This window comes from Hibiscus syriacus, unplaced genomic scaffold (genome assembly GCF_006381635.1).
Source record: "Hibiscus syriacus cultivar Baekdansim isolate YM2019G1 unplaced genomic scaffold, ASM638163v2 tig00112738_pilon, whole genome shotgun sequence".
Taxonomy (NCBI): domain Eukaryota; kingdom Viridiplantae; phylum Streptophyta; class Magnoliopsida; order Malvales; family Malvaceae; genus Hibiscus; species Hibiscus syriacus.
The window spans coordinates 7,631,150-7,648,601 of NW_024063392.1; the positions used below are offsets into that span (position 1 = coordinate 7,631,150).

The 17,452-nt window shown below is 32.0% G+C and overlaps 1 long non-coding RNA gene across 1 annotated transcript; it reads right to left on the reverse strand.

Annotated features, from left to right (window-relative positions):
* Nucleotides 1–6,064: 6,064 nt before the first annotated feature.
* LOC120183018 lies at nt 6,065–7,004 on the reverse strand. The gene is made up of 2 exons (XR_005521904.1): nt 6,658–7,004; nt 6,065–6,440 (listed from the first exon to the last, which is right to left on the reverse strand). It is a non-coding gene; the product is annotated as an uncharacterized LOC120183018 (long non-coding RNA).
* Between the last annotated feature and the right edge of the window lie 10,448 nt (nt 7,005–17,452).

Genomic DNA, 17,452 nt, shown 5'->3' on the forward strand with positions numbered 1-17,452 from the left:
TCTTCTATTTGTTCAAGCTTTGTAGGCTCCTCCAACAAAGGCAGTGCAAAAACATCGGTCTAAAAATGAAATTCTTGAGTGCTTGTGTGTAGTTGACTATAACAGGTGTTCCTTAACTCCCTTAGTCCATTTTACCGAAAATTTCTTGCTTAGATAAATTTGATTTAATTTGGCATTATCTGACTAGCTGAATCCATAAAGCCGGGGCGTTTAACCAATTGCTTTAGAGGGACAGCTTAATATTATAATCACAGTTATCAAGTTAACTGAAGGGTTCATCTCATCACAGAGTCTTCAGCCTGACAAGAGCAGTGGAGCAAACACCGAATTGCCAAGTGTCCGAGCAATGTCATGGTTTGAACGTAATCTACTCATAAGGCCAGGGCTTTCAAGTTTCCTCTATAACCAATTGCCTTAGTGGAATAGCTCAGTTTTACGGATTTAATTTCTTAAGATTGTCAAGAAGAACCTGTTATAGTCTACGTGTTTGTTGAAAGTAAAAAATTTCATCTTTAGAGTTCAATTTTCAAGCAACTGACCTAAACTAGATTCACATACTCGACTCTTTCATTTGTAAAGATCATCATCATCATTGAACATCTTAAATAAAAAACATAGTAATTGTCATATGCAAATGATGCCCCATGTTGTCCGTACCTTATGAAAGGAAAGGTTGTATTAGTTAATTGTAAGAGCAGGGTACGTGTTTGAGGGTATATTTTGGGTAAGGTCAAGGTCCTTGTTTTAAAACATGTTACTTTGTCAAAGATCCGTAACTTTGAACCATTCACAGAGTTTCTTAATTCAAATGATATTCAAAGAATTGCAAGTTTGTAAATGTGATCCATTGCTTAACATCTTTAAAGTAACATAAATTTATTTAAAAGTCCTTATAAAAACTTGAGAAAAAATGGAAAAACAAATTCAAACAAAATGTCTCAAATGATGAAATGGTCTTCCTCACTTGGATGCCCCCAAGTTGTTGAAGTCGATCCGATTCTTGTTACGTATTTTCTGTATGATTCTCTTGATTGTGGAGTAATTCTCGATAGTGCACCCCGGGACTCCGCTGCAATGAGCGTTCTCATCATACTACCTGGGGTACGGGGCTTCATAGATTTCTCTGGATATGGTGACACCACATGTGCGTCGAACAAATGTTGGTAAAGCTCCTTATATGTCATAGGGTCGAAGTGTTCTCATTTTTTGATGAATCCTGTGAAGACAGTTAATGTGAATGTAAAGAAATGAACAAAATGCAAAATGTTTAAATGCATGAAGCATGAAATGTCCGAGGCATTGATCTGAAAAATGTGCCTATTATTCTGAATAATCCTTATTGGGGACAAAAATGTTACGTCTGAAGAGACAAAAAACTTTTTGATAGTATAGATCCCGCACAGCCTCTGGAAAGTTGATTCGTCTTCCGCTTTTTCACCGGTTGAATATCTTGTCGAACCATTCCAGTTCCTTTGGCTAAACTTGTGCGGGTAACGAGTTGCTTGTTCCAAAAAAGGTCTCGAATGACTGCATCTCCGGCCTTCACTCTATGCCGAGCTCGTTCCAAACGAAAGTGCCATTGGAACCCTCCATCCGAAGTTTGTCGACTTGTTTTTGGAATTCATAAATGATGGTCTCCGGCTTAGCTAGGGTTTCACCATCTTGTTCTCGTAATTTTTGAAAGGACTCTCCAGGTCAGTAACCATTTCCTCATCTTGCCCCTGCAACCTTTGCCTCTAAGTATTCTTTGATACCGATTGGACTTCTGAGCTTTTTATCTCTTTGTATTATAACCCCTTTGTCCATTAATGCAGATTATTCATGTTTTAACAAACACATTTTTGGTGGATCAACACCTCGTTTTAATGATGTGAATGATAAAAAAATGCAAAAGAACACAAAAATAAAAGGAGAAAAAAAGTTAGTGAGATAAGGATAATAATAAAAAAAGATGAAAATGAAAAGTCCTACCCCACATGATATCTACCCGAACATGCTTAGTATTCCTACCCAGACATGATCTCTATCCCGCATGCTAATTTCAAACAAATCCTAACCGCATATTTGTCTAGTTCGCATGCTTCGAACAGAGAGTAAAGTAGGAAATAAAGTAGCCTAGGGTTTGGAATGAGATTTTGGGGTGGGCTCTAATTCTCTATAATCTCCCGGTTTAGGTTCTAAAAAGGTACTCGAGTTCTCCTTGCTGGTGTCCCCTTGGGCTTGCCAGACCCTTAGTCCTAAGCCCATTACAAGCTTATGTGGACTAAGTTAAACTCGAGAAGGAAACATTCCCTTATGCCCGCACGGTGAATAAATTCACACGAAGACATAAGATATATGAATCCCGAAGGCTACTTGCTAGGCATATGCGGTGAATAAATTCACACGAATGCGTCGCTTTCACCCCCACTTAAAAGGGTTTGGAGCTCGGGTATAGAGCCAAAGATGAAAATTTTAAAAAATCTGAAATCATTGAACAAACGTTAGTACAACTAATTACTTGGAAAAATAATCAAAGGTAAATAATTGGAATCGAATAAATAAATTAAAATTTAAATTTACAATCTTCACATAAAAAGACAACCGAAAATTAATTCTGGCCTGACTCACTTACCTTTCCCAGTGGAGTCGCCAAGCTGTCGGAACCGTCTTTCGGTTGGGCCCCGGAATTGGGCTTCGACTTGGATTAAACGAATTGGAGTCGCCACCGACCATTTTAAAACGAATTTAGGTGGGTCGGACACCATCTTACCTGATCTGCGTTGTACCAGTGATATGTCGGGTTCGGGAGTCGGTTACGGTCAAGGAAGGATTAGCACCCTTGAACTGCCCTTTCGGTACCAATTAATTTATCGGTTGTCTTAATTGTGAAAAATTAAAAATTTAAATTTAAATTTAAAAATTCGATTTAAATCATTTACCTTTGATTAGTTGAAATTATTCCTAAAAAAGAAAGAAGAATGTTAGATTAAAAAAAATACTAAATTAACTAAAGAGGAAAAATATAAATTAGAGAAAATGTTAAAATATGTGTAAATTAAAAACGACAGGCTCCCAGGCAAGGTAAAAACTATTGTGCTTTTTTGCCATTATGACATAAGCTTTGGCAAGTGTCATTTTCAAATCAAGGTTAACCGACAGATGGTTCTTAACTTCCCTATGCTCTTGACACAACGCACACCAATGCATGCAACAATGAACCATGCAAGGATTGCACGGCGAGTTCTTGAGATGATATTTCTTCTGCAGTGATTGTCGGAACAAATTGTTGTAGATGTCGCACAACCACCAAGCGAAAACTAGGGTCTCATCGATGAGAAACTATATTTTAGGGTCGATGTCGTGGAAGAACAAAGCTGATGCCGCGACCAGCATCCCACCCTCTACGCATATAGCGTGACAGAGGCATGCGTCGTTCTTTGGGATATCATCTCTCAAGGTTTTGATGTTTTTCTTGTGCTCCGGTCGGCCTTCGTTGTTGATTTGTGGCCGAAGCTATAAGTTCTTTGGTTTCACTCATCCTTGTCGTGTATTGGACATCGAAGATGTCGACCTCGGGAAGCAACACCTCGTAATAAGTGGCGTAATACTGGTTTTCTTCAATGAACACCGTGCGGCCATTGTGGTTCAGCGATTTCCAGAGAAGGGTTTTCGGAGTTAGCCCGAAAACAAGGAAGTTACAAGGCGAGGAGCATTTTCGGAGCACGTCAGAGATCGGCTTCATCTCGTAATATGGCATGTGGTAACTGTCGTTGGATTTGGGAGCATAATGGAGGATGGTGTTTTAGGATCCAACTTCATTGTTATCGTGAAGGATTTGAGGTAGTAAGGCACGGTTGAGGATGGTGTTTGGGAGCCACGACCGAAGGTCATTGGTCGGTAGATGGTGTTAAGAGCGGGCTATTGAGCAATGGTTTAGAAGTCTATGGATGTTATTGGCTCATGGAGATATTAATTTGGGTTTACGGGAGAGTTTTCAGATAGTCAAGGGGCATGTCTACCGTGGTGAACTCCGAGGAGCGATGTTGGAGCTATGGACGAGCGACCATGGCCTCCGATTCTATCTTCATTTATTTCCCTCTGTTTTAACCCTTTTTTCCCCTCCCCTCTATTTGGCGCATAGAGCTGTATATAAAGTAGTTCAATGGTTCCTTCTGTTTCGGTGGACAACACGTCCATTAACGGCTCGGGAATCACGGAACCACGAAGGCCGGTAAGTGAGCAAAAGAAGGGGAAGTAGGGACAACGTGCAGCCACCTGCGCACATGAAAAAAAAAATAGGCCTGCAAAATCATTAATATAATTAATAAAAATATTAACAATAATAATAATAATAATAATAAATAATTATACGATAAAATATTTTTAGACCCGGACAAAAACGGGTGTCTACAATCTCCTTACCGCTCATATTAAATGTTCTATTATCAGTGAATCAAATGGAGCTCGGAAGTTTAAGTTTGAGAGGAAAACTTCGTATGCTTTTACATAGGTTTACCTAAAAAATAAATAACCTTAACCGTGAAATGTTCTAAACAAATTGAATTAAAAAATTGTTGAAAACTTTAAAGTTAGACAATGTTAAATGAAAAAACAATTTTTTTTGCCTTGTATTTTTTTTTATAATTTGAACGATTATATAAAATAATATGTGTTTAGTTTTTTAAATCAATTATTGATGTGCATACATCTCACAAACACAATTATTCAAAAAAAAATTAAATATTATCTTTTAGGGTTAATTACATGAAAAATCACTTACGTTTATGTTTTGTCCACTTTTGATCACTGATTTCAAAAAAACATAAGACATGGTCACTTTCGTTTTTATTTAATTAAGATATGGTCACCCCGAGTTAACTGTCGTTAACAACAGTTAAATATTTTGATATAATCACACATTTGGTCTTTGTTATTTACATATTCTCTCAATTTAGTCTTATTTTTAATATATTAAAATAAATTTAATCCTCCAATTGAATGATGCTACATGTCATGCCACGTAGGGGTGAGCGTTCGATCAAGTCGAGTTAAATTTTTGAGTTTCTATTTAAATTTATTATAAATATTTATAATATTATGATAATATTTTATTCCAATTTAAATTATCTTTTATAACCATATACAATACATGTATATTTCTTCATTTTTTTTCATATGTGATTTACATTTATGATACAGAGTTGAAGGACTTAACCCAAACTTGAAAATCAATCCACTAATTACTAAAATTTTTGAGTTATTTGAGTTGTATTTTACAACTCGGTTTGAACTTGAAATTTTTTCAAGTCGAGTCGAGTCGAGTTTATGAAATTATAACTCGAAGTTAATTTGAGTCAAGTTTTCTAGAGTCGAGTCGAAAAAATCTATTCTTCGAGTCGAGTCAAATTTTGCTCACCCCTAATGCATCGTTTCACCATTCAGTTGAAGAATTAAATTTATTTTAATTTAATATATTTATTTTCACCAATCAAAAAGTGACATGTGTCACCCTTTGGTTGAAATAAAACAAATGAAAGCAAAGTAAGAGAATATTTTATTTAAAAGTATTTTATTTTTATTTAAAAATATATATTTTGTGTTAAAATTCATTTAAAATTATAACTAAATTGAGATAATATATAAATAATGGGGACCAAATATGTGATTATACGAACTATCACGTCACATATCTTGTTAATTGTAAACAATAGTTAACATGTGATGACTACATCTTAATTAAATAAAAGCGAAAGTGACTATATCTTATATATTTTTTAAATCAGTGACCAAAAGTTAACAAAACATAAACATAAATGATTTTCCATGTAGATAACCCTATCTTTTATTTTCAAATCCACAAAATAAACTTAATTTAGTCTTATATGAATCAATTCAGATGGGATGAGCAGACGGAAATGTTATGGACAACAACAAAAACCATTCCCCAATAAACTATTTGATAGGATAGTACAGGGATATAGGCTGTAGACACCCATTCTTGTTTATTATGTTTATTAATATTATTAATATTATTATTATTATTAATCTATTTATTAAATTATTATTAATATTAATATTAATATTAATATTAATATTATGTTTATTAATTATTATTATTAATACAAGAATATATATTTTGCAGGCCTAATCCCACCAGTGACCCGTTATAAACCCAGCACCCAGCCCAACATCAAGTGACTTAGTCTACCCGAGGCCCAACAAATGACCAAAACCCAATGCTGGAGCCCAAAAACATCAACCCAAGGCAGCACATCAGATTACCAGCTAACCCGTGACCCGATTCAAGCCCAGGATCCGACCCGAACTGGCCTAGTGACCCAGGACCCGACCCGATTCACTCTAGCATTTTTAAAACCCTATATTAGCTTCTATCACCGCTGTCCTTTGTTTCTGTCAACTCCGACCGCCTCTGACGTTGCCGCTATCATCTACAGTGACTGAAGGTCAGAGCAGTCCATCAATAAACCCATTAAACAATGGAAAACAAATCAACAACAAATCCAAGGCTATCTATCAGAAATCCATCAAACCATCAACAAAGGACATAATCTAAGATAAAAAACCCGAAGGGATTCATTCGGAGAGGGGAGAAAAATGAGAGAACCAAAAATCAAAACAAAAAAATCGAAAGAAAAAAGAGAGAGAAATCCTTACCTATTCGAACCCAATCCCGGAAAAAACAAGAAAACCCATTCGAACCATTAGAAATAAATAAGAAAAAAGAGAGAGAGGGTTCTTCCGCAGTTCGAAGCATCGGGAAGCCCGAGGGTCGACGTTCCTCTAAAATTTCGAAAGGTATAAAGTTAGATCTAGGGCTCTAGGGGTGTTTCTAGGCTAAACCAGTTAGAGAGGTGAGTTGAGGGTGAGAAGATGATCCAGTTGGGGTGGTCTGAGTTCTCCGGCCGCCGTGAGCCGCAGCGAGCTCCACCGACGGTGTCGTTTTTCTCTCCTCTGATGAGAGAGTTGAGAGAGTTTTCTCTCTCTCTGTTTCTGAAGAAGAAAAGAAATGAAGGATATGAGAAATTGAAAGTTATTTTGGGGATTAAATACGCAACACAAAATGGTGTCGTTTTAGCCCCCTTTTTTCTTGTTTTCAGGTTTGGGGAAATAACGGGGTTAGTCCTTCTGATTTGTAATTCACCGAGCTTTTTTAATTCTTTTAGGGTAAATAGCACTTTAGACCCCTAGTCTTTTGTATCATTTTATTTTGGGCCATTAATGAACTTTGAGGCATCTTAATTTGAGCTTTTATCTTTCTATGTTTACTTTTTAGCCACTATCTCATGTATTATATCATTTTCTGTTTATATTTGAATATGGTCATTCTATTTTTAATTGTTTCATTTTAGTCACTGATTGGTAGTTGGTTTAGTTATTGTTTAGTCCTTTATGTTTCTATTTATTTCATTTTAGTCCTAAATGTTATTAATGGATTATTTACATTTATGATGCCTGTATATTTAATATTCATGATTTGAGCTCTGATTTATTTGTAATTACTATTTTAGTCCTTTTAGATTTTGTTTTTACTGTTTAGTCATTTAAATGTCTATTTTTGTTATTTTAGTCCTTTAAATGTCTTTTTTTTCTATTTTAGTACTTAAAGTTTCTATTTTTTTGCTGTTTAGACCTTTAAGTTTTTGTTTTTTCCATTTAGTCTCTTAAGTTTCTGTTTTTTCTATTTTAGACTTTATTTTATCAATTTATAATTTCATGTATGTATGTATGTATATAAATTATGTAATTGTTATAACCATTCTTTGTACGAGTTTTTATTTATTTCTTTTTCGTTTTATTAGGTGCACAATTTGATAATTATTAACACCCTTTGTTATTAATCATCATTGTTTTATAAAATGTAAATGAAAAATTTTATTGTGAGGGAAATATACGAAGACATCTCCCGACTACAAGGGAAGGTGTTTTTTTGAGGATTTTTCACATAAATATTGTTTTATATTCGATAATTTTATTTATTTCACATTTATTTATTTTGAGTATTTTTCATCGTTTTTTCATTTTTATTTTTTTCATTTTATTGTATTTTATTTTATCTTGGTGAAATCTGCGAAATAACGTTTTTGTGAGGGGAATCTATAGAAAAGTCTCCTAACTACAAAGGAAGCGCGTTCCCGAAGATTGTTCATAATTTTTAAAAAAATTCGAATGAATAAAATGATCATAATTTAAATATATTTTCGAGTTTGTAATTCCTAATATTTAAATAATATATAGTCGTTTAGGTACCAAAGTTTGGGCGTTGTGGGGGTGTTAATCATTCCCTACACGTAACCGACTCTCAAACTCTTAAAAATGAATCTTTGGTAAAACGCATATCATTTTTTAACGTTTAAGGTTTCCAACCCTACCTAATTTAATGGTTGGTGGCGACTCCAAAATCAAATTGTTTTCAAATCATATTTCATCGTTTTTCCCGAAAACTAAATATTTTAAGTCTAACGGGTCCCCTGGTAGACGTTATGACATAGGCCAGATTCAAATCAATTTTCTACTTTAATATACACAAAATTGCATTTTATTGATGCATGATTTAACAATCTAGTACTCATAGTATAGATATATGTATTATATTCACACAAGGGTAGATGGTAATAGGAACTAGGGGCAAAAACAGTTCAAACGATAGTATTTATACAGCCTATGAAATATAAATTTAAAAACAATAATCATTTGAAAATAAAATTGATAATTAAATTATTTTTTAATATAAAAATAAATATTTTGTATTTAAACTATTGAAAATAGCTTTTAAATTTATATAAAAAGGTTGATTGTTTTTCATTTATTTGAAAAATTATTCTTTTAGAAATATCACGAAAAGCTAAATTCAATTATTAAATCGCTTTCCAATCATTCCAATGTTTTTTTATTTCCTTAAATAGTTAAATAGCAAGAAATGAGATGGTATATAAATAAAATCAAAAATTTTTGCTTGAAGAGGTAATTAAAATTTATTTATTGATCATTTTCATTTATATATATAAATGTTGTCAATCTAGGGGAGTTTTTGGTGAGGATGTCCTTCCCTAGCTCTTCGTATGAGTTTTAGGTTATTAGTGATTGCCAATATAATATTAACATACTTACTGGATTTGCTTCATTTTCTTCCTTTTGTTTCTTACGAATATAAATGTCGTAAAAAAAAACTTATAAATTTTAAATATGGCACAGATAGCTCAGCCTGCATCACATCAATCCTACTCAATTTTTCTTGACTGCTTGCAACCTAAAACACACACCACTATCTTCCTCAACAGATCAATACATATTGTAATAAAAAAACATCCTATTTAATAAGACTGTCTCGGAATCATTTCTATTATTAGAGAAAATTTGACACACCACAAATTTAATATATGTAAATGTGCAGAAAAGTGGGGGCAGCATCATCTTTGTACCTAAGCTTGGTCCTTTGAGTCGCCTGGGGAATTATTTTGTTTTGGTTTATAGGGTCATATAGGAAACGCACATGATAATAAAAAAAGCAAAGTTGAACAACAAAATCTTATCGTGTACTACCCCCCTTGACAACTTGTCGAGAAACAACACATGGAGCCAATAAATGCGATCTCATAAATAACTCTTTTATCAACCTGATAAAGACCGCCTACCGGTTTCAAATAACCTAAATTAACGATGTCTGTAAAAAGATATGTCGTCAGCCATGGCAGGCAGCAACACTCATCTCTCCGATCCCTTTAGACCATCGCTATTCGGATGTGACCGCTGGAAGTAATCCACTGACTAGAAACAAAACACCATCACCTGCCTTCATTTGTTCGGATAACAAACACACGAGGATGCCCTCCATCTGAATTGGATACTTTATTTTAAGTTCTTAGGACCACTTACAGAGCGTTGAAATTGTGTTGCTTTTGGTCTTTAGTGAACTGTTACAGCAGGAGCTTCATATCTTGCTAATTCTGGATTATGTCACCAATTATTTGTTTATGGAATGATATCATTGGTTGAACAACCCTAGCCAAACAACCTTCTCGTAACGGGGTTTGTTTCAGTGTTACCTAATTCGCACTTTGTTTTAGTTCACGGAATGCCTATGAAATTGTAATTTGTTAATTTTACTGTTTGCGGTGGGATCAAGATTTATGACGATATTTTATTTGATTTGTTGATATTCTTTTCAATAATTTATTCATATATTCATTTTTATTTTAAAGAAACTATCATTTTTTTAATGTTCAAAAGAAAATTTGAATACTTCGTTACTGGATTAAGATATAATTAAAGCATCAATTGCTGCTAATAGATTAGAAATACTTATTCTTCTTCCATTACTTGACAAAAACATAATCCATCAACAAACAAGAATGAAAAAGAAAAAAAAAAGAGAATGAGAAGCTACTATGTTAGAATGTTTAAAGGACGACAATTTAATTTAAGATTAAGATTAAAAAATGGAAGAGAACGAGCACGACCTAAAATGTTAGTTTTTTCTTAATATTTTTCGGTTTGCATACATTCTTCGTAATTTTTTTTGTATCCGAAAATATTACATTTTTCACAATATTTTCAGTTCAACTGAAAAGGTTAAAGTTAACATTTTATGTTACACTCAACCGAAAATATTGTGCTTTTTATCATATTTTCGGTTGCACCTATTCACCATCATTTTTTAGCCTTAAATTAAGTTGTTGTACGGCATAACTTCCCCTAGTATATTCAATACGTTATTTATTGCTCTTTTCTTCCCAATGCTATTATATTTGATCTTTCAAGAAACGAATCTTACTTATTAATTGCTCTATTCTTCCCAATGCTAGTATATTTTACCTTAAATTAGAGTATGTTTGTTTCATAGAAAACAAATTCCATAAAATGAATTTCATTTCCTGTAAAATATTTTTTTTGAAAATCATTTTATGGTGTTTGGATGATGTTGTGTAATCTATTTTTCACTAGTTGGTAAATTTTTCAAAAATTCTTTATTATAAACATTAAATACAATAAATAACATTATTTATTAAATAATAATAATATTTTTTAAAAATAAAATAATTTATTTAATATTATTTATATCAATATTATTATGAAAATATTATATCTACTATTTTATAAATAAAACATTAATATTATTATATTTTATTAAGATAAAAGTATTATAAATTATGTTAATTATTTATTAAAACAAGAATAATATATTATTAATTATATTATTATAAATTATGTTAATTATTTTTTAAAATAAAAATACTATTAAAATAGGAATATTATATTATATTTTAAGGAGTATATTTTAAATATTCAACAATTCAATAATATTATTTTTATGAAATTAATATAATTTAATAATTAATATTTTTATTAAAATGATACTAAAATAATATATTAATATTAAATAATAATGTTTTGAGTGTTTATGCTTTGAAGTGAAAAGTTTATAAACTGACTTACGAAAAATCATACCGTAAGCCATTTTCTAAAAATACAAAAGAAGTACAGTTGACAAGGAAAATAAATTATATTGACTATCTGTTTTTCGTCAACCAAACACTGAAAATGAAAGAAATTTCCCCCCTGAAAATCAATTACAGATAAATAAACCTACACTTATATTTATCTTATTCTCAATCCTAGTACATTGGTTGCAACTTAAATTTGTTCTATCCCCATGCTAGTATATTAATTGTGGTGTTAAAATTTAGATGTTTCTTTCTCCTCCCTTATTATTGGTTTTATTTGCTTTTGTTGTACGAATTTGATTGTTTCTATAAGTGTTCTTAAATAATTTGGAACACGAATAAATCTCTAATTGAAACGAAGGAATCCAAACGAAATTCTTGAAGGCCTAGGGGCGGATTAGATAACACTGATTTGTTTTACCAAAGAAGCTGAGAGATCGATTCTTGGAATGAATTATTCCTTTCTTCTGCAGTTAACTAAAGCATAGAATTAATGCAACCAAACCTTACTGTTTCCACTAACATTCCATTTCTTTAGACCCCATTAGTTGATCTGTACAGATTATTGCAGTAACCATTGTTGATTATTGCCCATGTGACTTGCCCTGGTTATTTTGTTTGTTTTCTACGCGTCATAAATAATTGGGAGAAATAATTGGTTGTACTGTTTTCATAATTTATCCTTCTTTTGTTCTGCCAGTGAAACAAATGTGTATTATTTTATCCACAGGAAGAACAGACACAGATTTGGATTATTAATCCTTTTTTTTCTTGGTTCTCTAAACCTTAACATAGATCCGCATCCGTTGTTATTGAGTTTTTTATGGGTTGTCGAGACTATAAAAAATATATCATGTTAATAGATATATAAATTATTATAAGATAATAGGTAAGATCGAATTTATAAAGAATGATTTTAGATTAATTCTTAAAAAGGTAAATAATAAAACAAAATTGAAGAGAGATTTCAAAATTCAAACTGTAATAAAAATTAATGGTAAAGAACGTAACTAAAATAGTAAAATTTAGGAGAATTCAAGGGTTGATAAATATCTGGTCAATGGAAAATTGTAACTTTTAATTCAAAGATTTATTATTGATTTTTTAAACTATCAACAACCTAATTAATTGTATATTAAAAACAACAAACTAAAAAGTGACTGGTTAATACAATTTTCAAATCAATGATAATGTATTAATGTGAAGAACAAAAGATGTAAAACTATTCAAGAATTTAAAAGCATGAACAATAGTAATGTCGTAATGCAAATATAAAAACTTTGAGACCCTTGTCTAGAATAATTTTTTAGCAATCCATGTGAGGACTAATATTTTACTAAGGCAGTTCAACCCAAATATCCAACGTTATATTAATTATCGAAATGACTCGAAGTAAAATTCAATCTAAATTCATGTATCTAATATTTTTTAGGCCATCAACTTTTCTAATTTTTCACAATCACCGATTGTGATTAATTAACCACATGTAGTAAACATCAACAACAATCTTTGATTGTGAGAAGAATACGTGTTGAAATTTCCAGGTTTAAATAAAAAAAAATTCCAAACATGAAATAGTTGAGATCCTGTGAAACTGAAATTGAAATCATAATAAAAATATAAATATTAGAATAGGAGACTGCCAATGATCATGTATTTATAAGATTTGAGATTTGAGATTTAAGATATCCGAGAACTGGCATTAGCGATGATGATAATTGAACTAAAAGAGAACAATGATGATTGACGATGAATATAGATGAAGCGACCGATTTTGGCTGATGAGAACAACAGAGATGAGGGTGGAAGATAATGATCGAATAAAATGTATATTCGCGAAAATAAAATAATAATCGATGATATCAAAATGATTACAGTAAAGTTGATCTTCATGGTAGGGATGGACCGAGAGAATGGATGAGGACAATTGTTCCGTGAAAATTTAAAACTATCATATATTTAAATTTTTATGTATTTTCTATTAAAAATCTATTTTTATCTATAAAATTTTATAATTTTGTTTTTTCTTAAAATTTGAGAAGTTCGACGTCCTAACATATAATTCAACGCCCATCCTTACTACAGAGTGAGCAACCATTGCACGAGTAACGAGAAATGAATGTAACGACATGACCATTTACGACAAGCTGTTAGGACTATGCTATCATGTGAAAATTGAGATATTTTTTTGTATAACTACTAGTATCTGATCTTTAATTAATTAACTTGAATCGGGTATTGTAAAGGTCTAATATGGGGACGATTATTCCAATTCAATTTATTCCATTCACAAACATTAAGATTCAAATTCCCGATGCTTCAGTGTCGCATCCCACTAAATCATTTAGTTGTTGATGAATTAAGATTTAATTTGATCAAGAGTGACAATAATTATGAAATGTGGTTTACAAAGACCGGTTTTATAGCCCATTACAAAGACTAAACCTTAACAGGTTAACAACTACAGCTGGCCCAACAACCCTTATCAAACCCCTAACAATTAATTTCAAACTAATTACGTTCCAACACTGGTAATGCATCAAGCCCTGTCCATGTTGTTCATTGCTGCAACTTGTTGGCCTTCCTCGTTAAGCTTCTGCAGGTGATAATTAAGAGTCAAACCATCTGTGTTAGTCTCAGTTCATAAAGCTTCAATCTTTTTGTTTTTATGCCAAGTATAATAGAGTATCTAAGGCCTGTAGGCTGTTGTAATCATGTTCAAGCTGCTTAGGTCTCTTGTTATAAAAGAAAATTACTCTCAACAGTAAGACGACCAAGAACACCTTTGATTATACTAAAACAATGATTTAGACGTTTGAGCTTCTCAATATGCTTGTATTTGTAACATACCTTTACGCAGCTGTTAGGTCCTAATCAAAGAAAATTAATATAAGAATTGAATTCTGCTTGTGCTGAGAATGAATTGCTGATTTCTTTTAATTGGAATAATGCTTGCTTTTTTTTTTATTTTAAATTCACTGCCGTAGAAAACTATCTGCTAAGAAGCAGGACACTACCTACTGAATAAAATAACAACTACTTCCTATATTTAAGTTGCCTCCTACTTTTTAAGCAAGCAATTAGGTACCATCTAGTCAAAATATTTTGGATTCTTCATGGACTGCCGTAGGAACCTACGTGGCTTATCAATAACTCCATCTCGGACAGCAACCTTGTCCTCAAGGTTGAGGTAAATAAAACGATTTTTGAGTTCTTGAGAGTTTTCCCATGGGGATACTTTTCCCATTTTATCGGGCTTTGTTCGATAAATTTGGATCTGTGGCAACCGACCCTTCGCATGAAAAGTCGTCTGGTTAGGACGATAAGTTTTTTTCTGAAAAGATTTTTAAGAAAATATGAGAGTTGTCACAAATCATTTTTAAGGTGTAATTGAAACACTTAAAATAGGGCAGTCATAACCATTTTTTTATAAAAAATAATTAAATATTATTTAAAAAACAGTTATGACTTTAATTTTGAAAATTTGATGATTTAGAATTAATTTGAATAAAATGGAAAATGAGTCGACATTGACCTTTGGGTTAGGTAGGTCGAATACCTAAAAACGTCTTTTAAAACAATTTTAAGAAAATCGTTTTTAAAGACAAAAGTTGGTATGTGTTTACAAAGATTTGATTAAAACGGGTTCGGGAGTCGGTTATGTGTGGGGAAGAATTAGCACCCCACAACGCCCAAAATTGGTACTGTGTCGCTTACATTTTATCGTAATAATGGAAATAATGAATCGAATATATAGTTAACATATGATCACTTTATTGAAATGTAATTAATTTGCTTCGAATTAATTACTTAAAGAAAATCCTTTTACACGATAAGAAATCTTAAAATTCGTAATCCTCCGTCAGTAAAGCTATTTCAACTATTTCTTATTTGTAAAAGAATATTCCACACTCATTGATTTTTTAAAAACACAAATAGAATATAAGTTGAACATCACCATAAAATAAAATAAAATGACTAATTATAAATATCCATTACATTGTCCAACTAAAAAAATGAATTAATAATTAACAAAATGAAATCGGTTTATTTCAAGTTCGCATTTTGTTCTAATATCATATTGGATTGTACCATTTCGGTCAAGTGATACTTTCCATGCCCATTTTACAAATCGTTGTTCTTGAAAAATAAATACAAGTAAGAAACTTAGTAATATACTATTAACATAACATATGATATAATAAACTACACAATACATTTTAAAAGCATATACTCTATAAAAAGAACAATAGCTAATGCCATAGTAACACTAACACATATCTTAAACATCACTTGAACTTAAATAAAATGCATGTAAAATTAATAAGTCAGAATGTAAAAAAAAATAGCCATAGAAGGGAATAATATAATATATAAAAAACAAATTCGAAATAATAAACTTATGGTGATCACCGGAAATGGGAATAAAAGCATAATACTATTCTGTCCAATATTGAAATAATTAACAATTTCTATACAATATAGAACCAACAAAATAAAGGTTTAATGAAAAATAAGTGATTGAAATATAATAGAAATTAAACTATTAAACATGTAATGATATTTACCCTAAGTCCAACAGTAGTCAAAGTAAGGGCAAAAACAAAAGATTTTTAAATCTCATGGCAAAATTCCAGTATCCACAAAAATACGATAATAAACTACAAAGTGATCAAAACATAAATAATATAACATTTAAAGCTCGAAATGAAACATAGAAAATATTATTTAATGATCAAATCATAATGCACTACAGCAAAACTGATATGTAGCGGCGTTTGGAGAGAAAACGCAACAAAAGTTAAACATATAGCAGCGTTTACAATCGTAGTGCCACAAATTGATACTTTAGCGGCGTTTGTTGTAAAAAGGCTGTAATAGAGTTGACATATAGCGGCGTTTTTACAACAAACGCCGCAATTTAATGGTAAATTAGCGGCGTTTATACCACAAACGCCGCAATAGATTAACAAATAGTGGCGTTTTAGCCAAAACGCCGCAATAGATCGGTAAATTAGCAGCGTTTATACCACAAACGCTGCAATAGATTACACATATAGTGGCATTTATTCTTAAAACGCCGCAATAGTTATAATAAATAGTGGCGTTTTTAGACAAACACCGCAATAGTGTTAATCAATAGTGGTGTTTTTTTAACAAACGCCACAATAATGTAATCAATAGTGGCGTTTTTTTGTATAAACGCCGCAAAATGTTAAATATATAGTCCTCCTTTTTTCCTACCCGAACCCTAAAATCATTTAAACTCTTCTTCCATCAAAGCTTCTTCTCTGAAACAACAATAGCTCTCAAACGATTCCTACGACGTCGTCGTTTGTATGTCCCGGCGACCAAATCGGGCCTCTCACCGACGAACTATAACACAACTGCACGGTTTGATCCCTCTTATCATTAATGATCTTTTTCATTTTTTTTGGTCTTCTGAAAATGGGGAAAACCCAAAAAGCCAACGTATTTGAGAAAAAAAGAGCAGGTGTTGCCTTGAGTAAGAGAAATTATCGTCGATGGAATGTCTAAGTGGCGTTTGTATTACCTGAAAATGGGGAAAACCCAAAAAGCTAACGTAAAATCAACTAATGTTTCTCCATATACTGTTTATACATATATCAGTCAATTTAGTTGATGTACAGTAGAAATGAAAATATTATCTAAATAAAAGGTAATTAGCGGCGTTTGTATCTAGAAACGCCGCTATAGATCTGACATTTTGTGGCGTTTTTGGCGTTGTATCCAAAAACGCCGCTATAAACTCTACTTTAGTGGCGTTTTGAATGCAAACGCCTCTAAAGACTCGTACTTTAGTAGCATTTTTATATAAACGCCGCTATAGACTAGTACTTTAGTGGCATTTTTATACAAACGCCGCTATAGACTCGTACTTTAGTGGCGTTTTGAATGCAAACGCCACTATAGACACGGTGGCGTTTTTATACAAACGCCGCTATAGACTCGTACTTTAGTGGCGTTTTGAATGCAAACGCCGCTAT